Source organism: Botryllus schlosseri, unplaced genomic scaffold (assembly GCF_051294905.1).
Source record: "Botryllus schlosseri isolate E-star unplaced genomic scaffold, Bs_hap1 Bs28a, whole genome shotgun sequence".
Lineage (NCBI taxonomy): Eukaryota > Metazoa > Chordata > Ascidiacea > Stolidobranchia > Styelidae > Botryllus > Botryllus schlosseri.
Window position 1 is genome coordinate 237,501 of NW_027648637.1, and position 7,500 is coordinate 245,000.

Here is a 7,500-nt window from a genome sequence, read left to right on the forward strand (position 1 = left end):
GGACCGCCTATACTTGGTCGGATCGGTTCCAAACTTCGTGTGCGGGGTCTCTAGGCGGGCTTTTGGCCGGCAAAAAAAATCGACTTTTGCCGAGGAAATTTTCGGACTTAGTCGTTTTTCGACCTCGCCCATACCCTAACACAGGGCCCATACCTTAACATGGGCGGACCGCCTATACTTGGTCGGATCGGTTCCAAACTTCGTGTGGGGCCTCTCATGGATGACTTTTGGCCGGCAAAAAAAGTCGACTTTTTCCGAGGAAAATTTCGGACTTAGTCGTTTTTCGGACCTCGCCCATACCTTAACACAGGGCCCATACCTTAACATGGGCGGACCGCCTATACTTGGTCGGATCGGTTCCAAACTTCGTGTGGGGCCTCTCATGGATGACTTTTGGCCGGCAAAAAAAGTCGACTTTTTCCGAGGAAAATTTCGGACTTAGTCGTTTTTCGACCTCGCCCATACCTTGACATGGGGCCCCGCGGTAGGTCGGCCGAACTCGCTCGGATCGATTCCAAACTTCGTGTGCGGGGTCTCTAGGCGGGCTTTTGGCCGGCGAAAATGATCGACTTTTTCCGAGGAAAATTTCGGACTTAGTCGTTTTTCCGGGGATTCGGACTTAGAAAAAATCCGAGTATTGTAGAAAAATTTTTTTCTTCGATTCCGATTTCCCGCACATCGGCGGACTCGTGGGAGCCCGTAGATCGCGAATACACCGTTTTCCGGGCGCTGGGAGGCCGCACGAGAAAGAAAAATTTTCACCCTCGCTCTGGCATCAGGAGTCCATTTCCACTATCCCCGTAGCTCTAGGACGCACAGGAGCCGAGATACGAGTTTTTCGCGAATAGCTCGGCTCCTGTTCGGGCCAGACCCACGCGGGACCCCTCGTTGGAAGCGGCGCAGCGAGACGAATCCGGGAAAAAAAAAATTATCGAAATCGGAGCTGCCGGAGCCGAGATATCTCCGGTTAAAGCGCGCCAAAATCGGACCTTTGACCGGCTCTGGAGGCCGAACCGTTCGTCGGATCGGGACGATTCCTTCGCGGGGCGTCTTCGAACAGTGCGGGGAACGCGCCCGTGTGGTTTTTAGGCGAAAAAATTTTTTTTCGGACTTTAACTTTTTCACGACCTCGGCCCCGTGTTATAGTATGGGGATTTCGGACTTAGAAAAAATCCGAGCATTGTCGAAAAATTTTTTTCTTCGATTTCGATTTCCCGCACATCGGCGGACTCGTGGGAGCCCGTAGACCGCCGCCAGCCACTTTTCCGGGCGCCGGGAGGCCGTACGAGAAAGAAAAATTTTCACCCTCGCTCTGGCATCAGGAGTCCATTTCCACTATCCCCGTAGCTCTAGGACGCACAGGAGCCGAGATACGAGTTTTTCGCGAATAGCTCGGCCCCTGTTCGGGCCAGACCCACGCGGGACCCCTCGTTGGAAGCGGCGCAGCGAGACGAATCCGGGAAAAAAAAATTTGTCGAAATCGGAGCTCCCGGAGCCGAGATATCTCCGGTTGAAGCGCGCCAAAATCGGACCTTTGACCGGCTCTGGAGGCCGAGCCGTTCGTCGGATCGGGATAATTCCTTCGCGGGGCGTCTTCAAACAGTGCGGGGAACGCGCCCGTGTGGTTTTTAGGCGAAAAAATTTTTTTTCGGACTTTAACTTTTTTACGATCTCGGCCCCGTGTTAAAGTATGGGGATTTCGGACGAGGTCGAAAAAAAGTTAAAGTTCCGGAAATTCACCGCGAGTGAATTCGGCCCCGGCCGAAAAAAGTTAGAGTCCGACAAAATTTCGGACTTAGTCGTTTTTCGACCTCGCCCATACTTTAACATGGGGGCCTACGGTAGGTCGGCCGGACTCGGTCCGATCGACTCCAAACTTCGTGTGGGGCCTCTCGTGGGTGACTTTTGGCCGGCAAAAAAAATCAACTTTTGCCGAGGAAGATTTCGGACTTGGTCGTTTTTCGACCTCGCCCGTACATTAACATGGGGCCCATACCTTAACATAGGCGGGCGCGCCAGACTTGCTCGGATCGGCTCCAAACTTCGTGTGGGGCCTCTCGTGGGTGACTTTTGGCCGGCAAAAAAAATCAACTTTTTCCGAGGAAATTTTCGGACTTGGTCGTTTTTCGACCTCGCCCATACTTTAACATGGGGGCCTACGGTAGGTCGGCCGGACTTGCTCGGATCGGTTCCAAACTTCGTGTGCGGGGTCTCTAGGCGGGCTTTTGGCCGGCAAAAAAAATCAACTTTTGCCGAGGAAATTTTCGGACTTAGTCGTTTTTCGACCTCGCCCATACCTTAACACAGGGCCCATACCTTAACATGGGCGAACCGCCTATACTTGCTCGGATCGGTTCCAAACTTCGTGTGCGGGGTCTCTAGGCGGGCTTTTGGCCGGCAAAAAAGTTCAACTTTTTCCGAGGAAATTTTCGGACTTAGTCGTTTTTCGACCTCGCCCGTACATTACCATAGGGCATATACCTTAACATGGGCGGACCGCCTATACTTGGTCGGATCGATTCCAAACTTCGTGTGGGGCCTCTCACGGGTGACTTTTGGCCGGCAAAAAAAGTCAACTTTTTCCGAGGAAGATTTCGGACTTAGTCGTTTTTCGACCTCGCCCGCACTTTAACAAGGGGCCCATACCTTAACATGGGCGAACCGCCTATACTTGCTCGGATCGGTTCCAAACTTCGTGTGCGGGGTCTCTAGGCGGGCTTTTGGCCGGCAAAAAAGTTCAACTTTTTCCGAGGAAATTTTCGGACTTAGTCGTTTTTCGACCTCGCCCATACCTTAACACAGGGCCCATACCTTAACACGGCGAAACGCCTATACTTGGTCGGATCGGCCCCAAACTTCGTGTGAGGGGTCCCGTGGGAGGCTTTTTCGAAAAGTTTTTTTTTTAATTATTTTTTATTTTTTCGGAAAAAAAATTTTATTTTTCGGGAAAAAAAATTTTTCTGGCCGGCGAAAATTTTCCGGCCCCCCGGCCCGGGTGCGACCCTGAAAAACGACTAAGTAGAAAAAAGTCACCAGGGTTTCCGAAAAAAAACTAATATAGGAAGGGGCGCGCGCCCGGCGCCTGACGGGAGGCCGGGCGCGAAACGTTGAATCTGCCGGCGAGAGGATGCGCCCGGCGCGGCGGAACTGATCCGTCGTCACCGGTTGGAGCGAAAGCATATGGGGGTGCGAAGCAAGCACTAATCACGGGTCGGAGCACCTCGAGTCGCGGGTTCAAACGTTGCGTGTCGCCAAGCGCTGCATAGAGCGAGCTTGCCCGGTATGCCGTAGACGGCGGGATATGGATGATAGTGACCCTACACCTGTCATACAGCCATGAGGCATACCGGATAGCGGACTCAATAAATGCAGCGCGGACGCGGCGCGTTGTACTTCGGGCCTCGCGGCCCAGACCCTTCCTACGTAGCGTCGCGGCGTCGCCGAGGAGTGAATCGGCCGTCGAGAAACCTTGGTCCGACAAATGCCTCGTGAACCGCTGGGCCTCGCGGCCCTTGCCTCCGGGAACGAACGAAAGAGCGGGACGGCCCGCTATACAAACACGACGTCCTCGGTCCGCCGCGGCGGCTCCGGGCGCTTATCCGTGCATCGCGTCGCGGCAGAGCAGCGCCCGAGCCCCGGCGGCAGGCCTCGCGTCCGTCTCGGATTCGGTTCCGAGCGCGAGTGATTCTATTAAGCGGTGAACGGCGGGCGTCCGCGTCCCACGAGACGACGGCGGGCGACCCGAGAACGGTCCGACGATCGAGAGAGCGAAAGCGACGGGCGCCGTAGAGCGGCGGCGCCGGTGCCGACGAACGGCGGCACCACCTTGGTCCCGACGCCCGACCCCCGGCCCAGGGGCGGGCCTCGCAGTGCGCGAGAGATATCTGGTTGATCCTGCCAGTAGTGATATGCTTGTCTCAAAGATTAAGCCATGCAGGTGTAAGTACGAACTGAACGTAAAGTGAAACTGCGAACGGCTCATTAAATCAGTCTTGGTTTATTTGGTCCTTGCGAGAGCTAACGTGGATAACTGTGGCAATTCCAGAGCTAATACATGCGACCGAGCGCCGACTCCGGGAGGCGCGCTTTTATTGGTTCGAACCCGACCGGGCCCGCGAGGGCCCGTCTCTTTCGATGACTCTGGATAACCACGCGGATCGCACGCCTTCGCGGCGGCGACCTACCATTCAAGTGTCTGACCTATCAACTTTCGAAGGTAGGCTACGGGCTTACCTTTGTGATAACGGGTGACGGGGAATCAGGGTTCGATTCCGGAGAGGGAGCCTGAGAAACGGCTACCACATCCAAGGAAGGCAGCAGGCGCGCAAATTACCCATTCCCGACACGGGGAGGTAGTGACGAAAAATAACGATGCGGGACTCTAACGAGGCCCCGCAATCGGAATGAGTACATTCTAAAACTCTTGTCGAGTATCCATCGGAGGGCAAGTCTGGTGCCAGCAGCCGCGGTAATTCCAGCTCCGAAAGTGTATGCTAAAGTTGTTGCGGTTGAAAAGCTCGTAGTTGGATGTAGAGCGCGCGGCGCCGGTCCGTCGCAGGGCGTGCACCGGCGTCGCGGGTTCCGCCTGTCGGCGCCGCCCGCGGTGCTCTTGACCGGGTGCCGGGGGTCGGGCCGACGAGTTTACTTTGAAAAAATTAGAGTGTTCAAAGCAGGCCGCCCGCCTGCATAGTGTCGCATGGAATAACGGAATAGGACCTCGGTCTCGTTTCGTTGGCGTTCGCGGGAGCGAGGTAATGATTAAGAGGGACGGCCGGGGGCGTCCGTACTCTGCCGTCAGAGGTGAAATTCTTGGACCGGCGGAAGACGAGCAGCTGCGAAAGCGTTCGCCAAGAACGTTTTCTTTAATCAAGAGCGAAAGTCAGAGGTTCGAAGACGATCAGATACCGTCCTAGTTCTGACTATAAACGATGCCAACTGGCGATCGGCGGGCGTTACCATGACGACCTCGCCGGCAGCCTCCGGGAAACCAAAGTCTTTGGGTTCCGGGGGAAGTATGGTTGCAAAGCTGAAACTTAAAGGAATTGACGGAAGGGCACCACCAGGAGTGGAGCCTGCGGCTTAATTTGACTCAACACGGGGAAACTCACCCGGCCCGGACACGGGAAGGATTGACAGATTGACAGCTCTTTCTTGATTCTGTGGGTGGTGGTGCATGGCCGTTCTTAGTTGGTGGAGCGATTTGTCTGGTTAATTCCGATAACGAACGAGACTCTGGCATGCTAAATAGTTACGCGACCCTCGGCGGTCGGCGTCCAACTTCTTAGAGGGACTAGTGGCGTTTAGCCACACGAGATCGAGCAATAACAGGTCTGTGATGCCCTTAGATGTTCGGGGCCGCACGCGCGCTACACTGGACGGATCAGCGAGTGCGCCCGGGCCGAGAGGTCCGGGTAACCCGTTGAACCCCGTCCGTGATTGGGATAGGGCCTTGCAATTGTTGCCCTCGAACGAGGAATTCCCAGTAAGCGCGAGTCATCAGCTCGCGTTGATTACGTCCCTGCCCTTTGTACACACCGCCCGTCGCTACTACCGATTGAACGGTTTAGTGAGATCCTCGGACCGGCCCCGTCGCGTGCCCGGCGACGGGCGCGGCGGTGCGCCGGGAAGACGACCGAACTTGATCGTTTAGAGGAAGTAAAAGTCGTAACAAGGTTTCCGTAGGTGAACCTGCGGAAGGATCATTATCGTTGTTGGTGGGTGCGAGGCCCCGTTGCTTTTTGATCTGGCGCCGTGTCCGCGAGGACTCGGCGTCGCGGCGCCCCGCGCTTGGGCGCCGCTCGTCGTGAACGAGACCGTCGTGACAGAGAAGGGCGGGCGCTCGACGGCGGGCCGGGGATGGCCGTCGTCGGGGCCCGCCTTCGGAGAGGGACCGAGACCGAACGCCTCTAGGTCGGTTCCCTCGGCGGCGTCGGCCTCGAGCGAGCCGGCGCCCGCGAAAAACCGTGGTGAGCGAAGCGATGCGGAGTTGTCCTGAAAGCAAAGAGAGTACGACTCTCGACGGTGGATCACTAGGCTCGCGAGTCGATGAAGGACGCAGCTAAGTGCGAGAAGTAATGTGAATTGCAGAACACATTGAACGTCGATATTCCGAACGCAAATTGCGGCGTCGGGCAAATCCCGGCGCCGCGTCTGCCTCAGGGTCGGCGTGACGCGATGCGCGAGGCGGCTTTGGTAGGAGCCGCCCGCGGCCGAGACAAGCCTGGGAGTTTGGGCGTCGGGCCGCGAGGCCCGTCGCTCCGAGGTAGACCGGCGCGCGCCCGCGTCGGGGCCGGACCCGGTCGCTCCGCGACTCGGCCGCCGTTGCGATCGCGCCTCCGGGCGCGGTACTGGCGGTCGGAGCGCGGCGCGGCTCTGGGCGGTGCGGCTCCCGGCGAGGCGCGCGGCGGTGACCGGCGGCCGACGAGGCGCCGGCAGAGGTACGACTTCGACCTGAGTTCAGGCGAGGCTACCCGCTGAATTTAAGCATATTATTAAGCGGTGGAAAAGAAACCAACGGGGATTCCCCGAGTAACGGCGAGTGAAGCGGGATCCGTCCAGCGTCGAACCCGCGCGTTCTCGAAGCGCGCCGGAATGTGACGTAAGGAAGAGCCCCTGCGACGGCCGGCGGGCGCCGAAGTCCTTCTGATCGAGGCCTCTCCCCCGCGAGGGTGTCAGGCCCGCGAGGGCGCGCGCCGCCGCCGCTAAGGCTCTTCCCGGAGTCGGGTTGTTTGAGAATGCAGCCTGAAGCGGGTGGTAAACTCCATCTAAGACTGAATACGGTCGCGAGACCGATAGCGAACAAGTACCGTGAGGGAAAGTTGAAAAGCACTTTGAAGAGAGAGTTCAAAAGTACGTGAAACCGTCGAGAGGTAAACGGGAGGGCCCGTCCGGGCCCGGGCGGCTTTCAGTCGGGCGCGGGGGCGCGCCGCGGCGACGGGCGGAGGCGCGAGCCACGTCCTCGTCGGGGCGCGCGTGACGCACCGGCGCACCAGCCGTCCGGGCGGGCCGCGACCGGCTCGCGGTCGGAGAGAAGCGCGCTCGGAAGGTGGCCGTCGCCCTCGCGGGCGGCGGTGTTACAGCCGGGCGCGCGGAACGCCGGCCGGGGGCCGAGGTGACGGCGCCGCGCGCGCCGCCTCTCCGGAGGCGGCGGGCGTTCGCGCGGCCCGGGCTGGCGTCGGGCGTCGGCGGTACCGTTCGCGGTGCCGGCGGCGGCCGCGTCGTCGGGGTCGGGCGTTCGCCTCGCGCACGGGGTCCGCGGTCGTGTCGGCCACCTTCCCGACCCGTCTTGAAACACGGACCAAGGAGTCTAACGCGAGCGCGAGTTGTCTGGCGGTACGAGACCCGAGAGCGAAAGGAAACTGAAGCGCGTCACGGACGCGCGAGGTCGGATCCGGCCCCCGCGCGGGGCCGCGAGCACGACCGGCCGACCGCCGCCGCGCTGTCGGGGCGGCCGAGCGAGAGCGTTCCCGTTGGGACCCGAAAGATGGTGAACTATGCCTG

The 7,500-nt window shown here is 58.9% G+C and overlaps 3 non-coding genes across 3 annotated transcripts in view; all 3 read left to right on the top strand.

The window, feature by feature from the left end:
- Positions 1-3,881: 3,881 nt before the first annotated feature.
- On the top strand, positions 3,882-5,705 carry LOC145459968 (small subunit ribosomal RNA). Its single transcript, XR_013921648.1, has one exon. It is a non-coding gene; the product is annotated as a small subunit ribosomal RNA (ribosomal RNA).
- A 305-nt stretch (positions 5,706-6,010) lies between these two features.
- LOC145459947 (5.8S ribosomal RNA) lies at positions 6,011-6,164 on the top strand. Its single transcript, XR_013921628.1, has one exon. It is a non-coding gene; the product is annotated as a 5.8S ribosomal RNA (ribosomal RNA).
- Positions 6,165-6,446: 282 nt separating this feature from the next.
- The window catches only part of LOC145459928 (large subunit ribosomal RNA), a 3,726-nt gene continuing 2,672 nt past the window's right edge, over positions 6,447-7,500 (top strand). Inside the window, exon 1 of the ribosomal RNA XR_013921611.1 lies at positions 6,447-7,500. This exon is cut by the window's right edge and continues 2,672 nt beyond it. This is a non-coding gene — a ribosomal RNA (large subunit ribosomal RNA).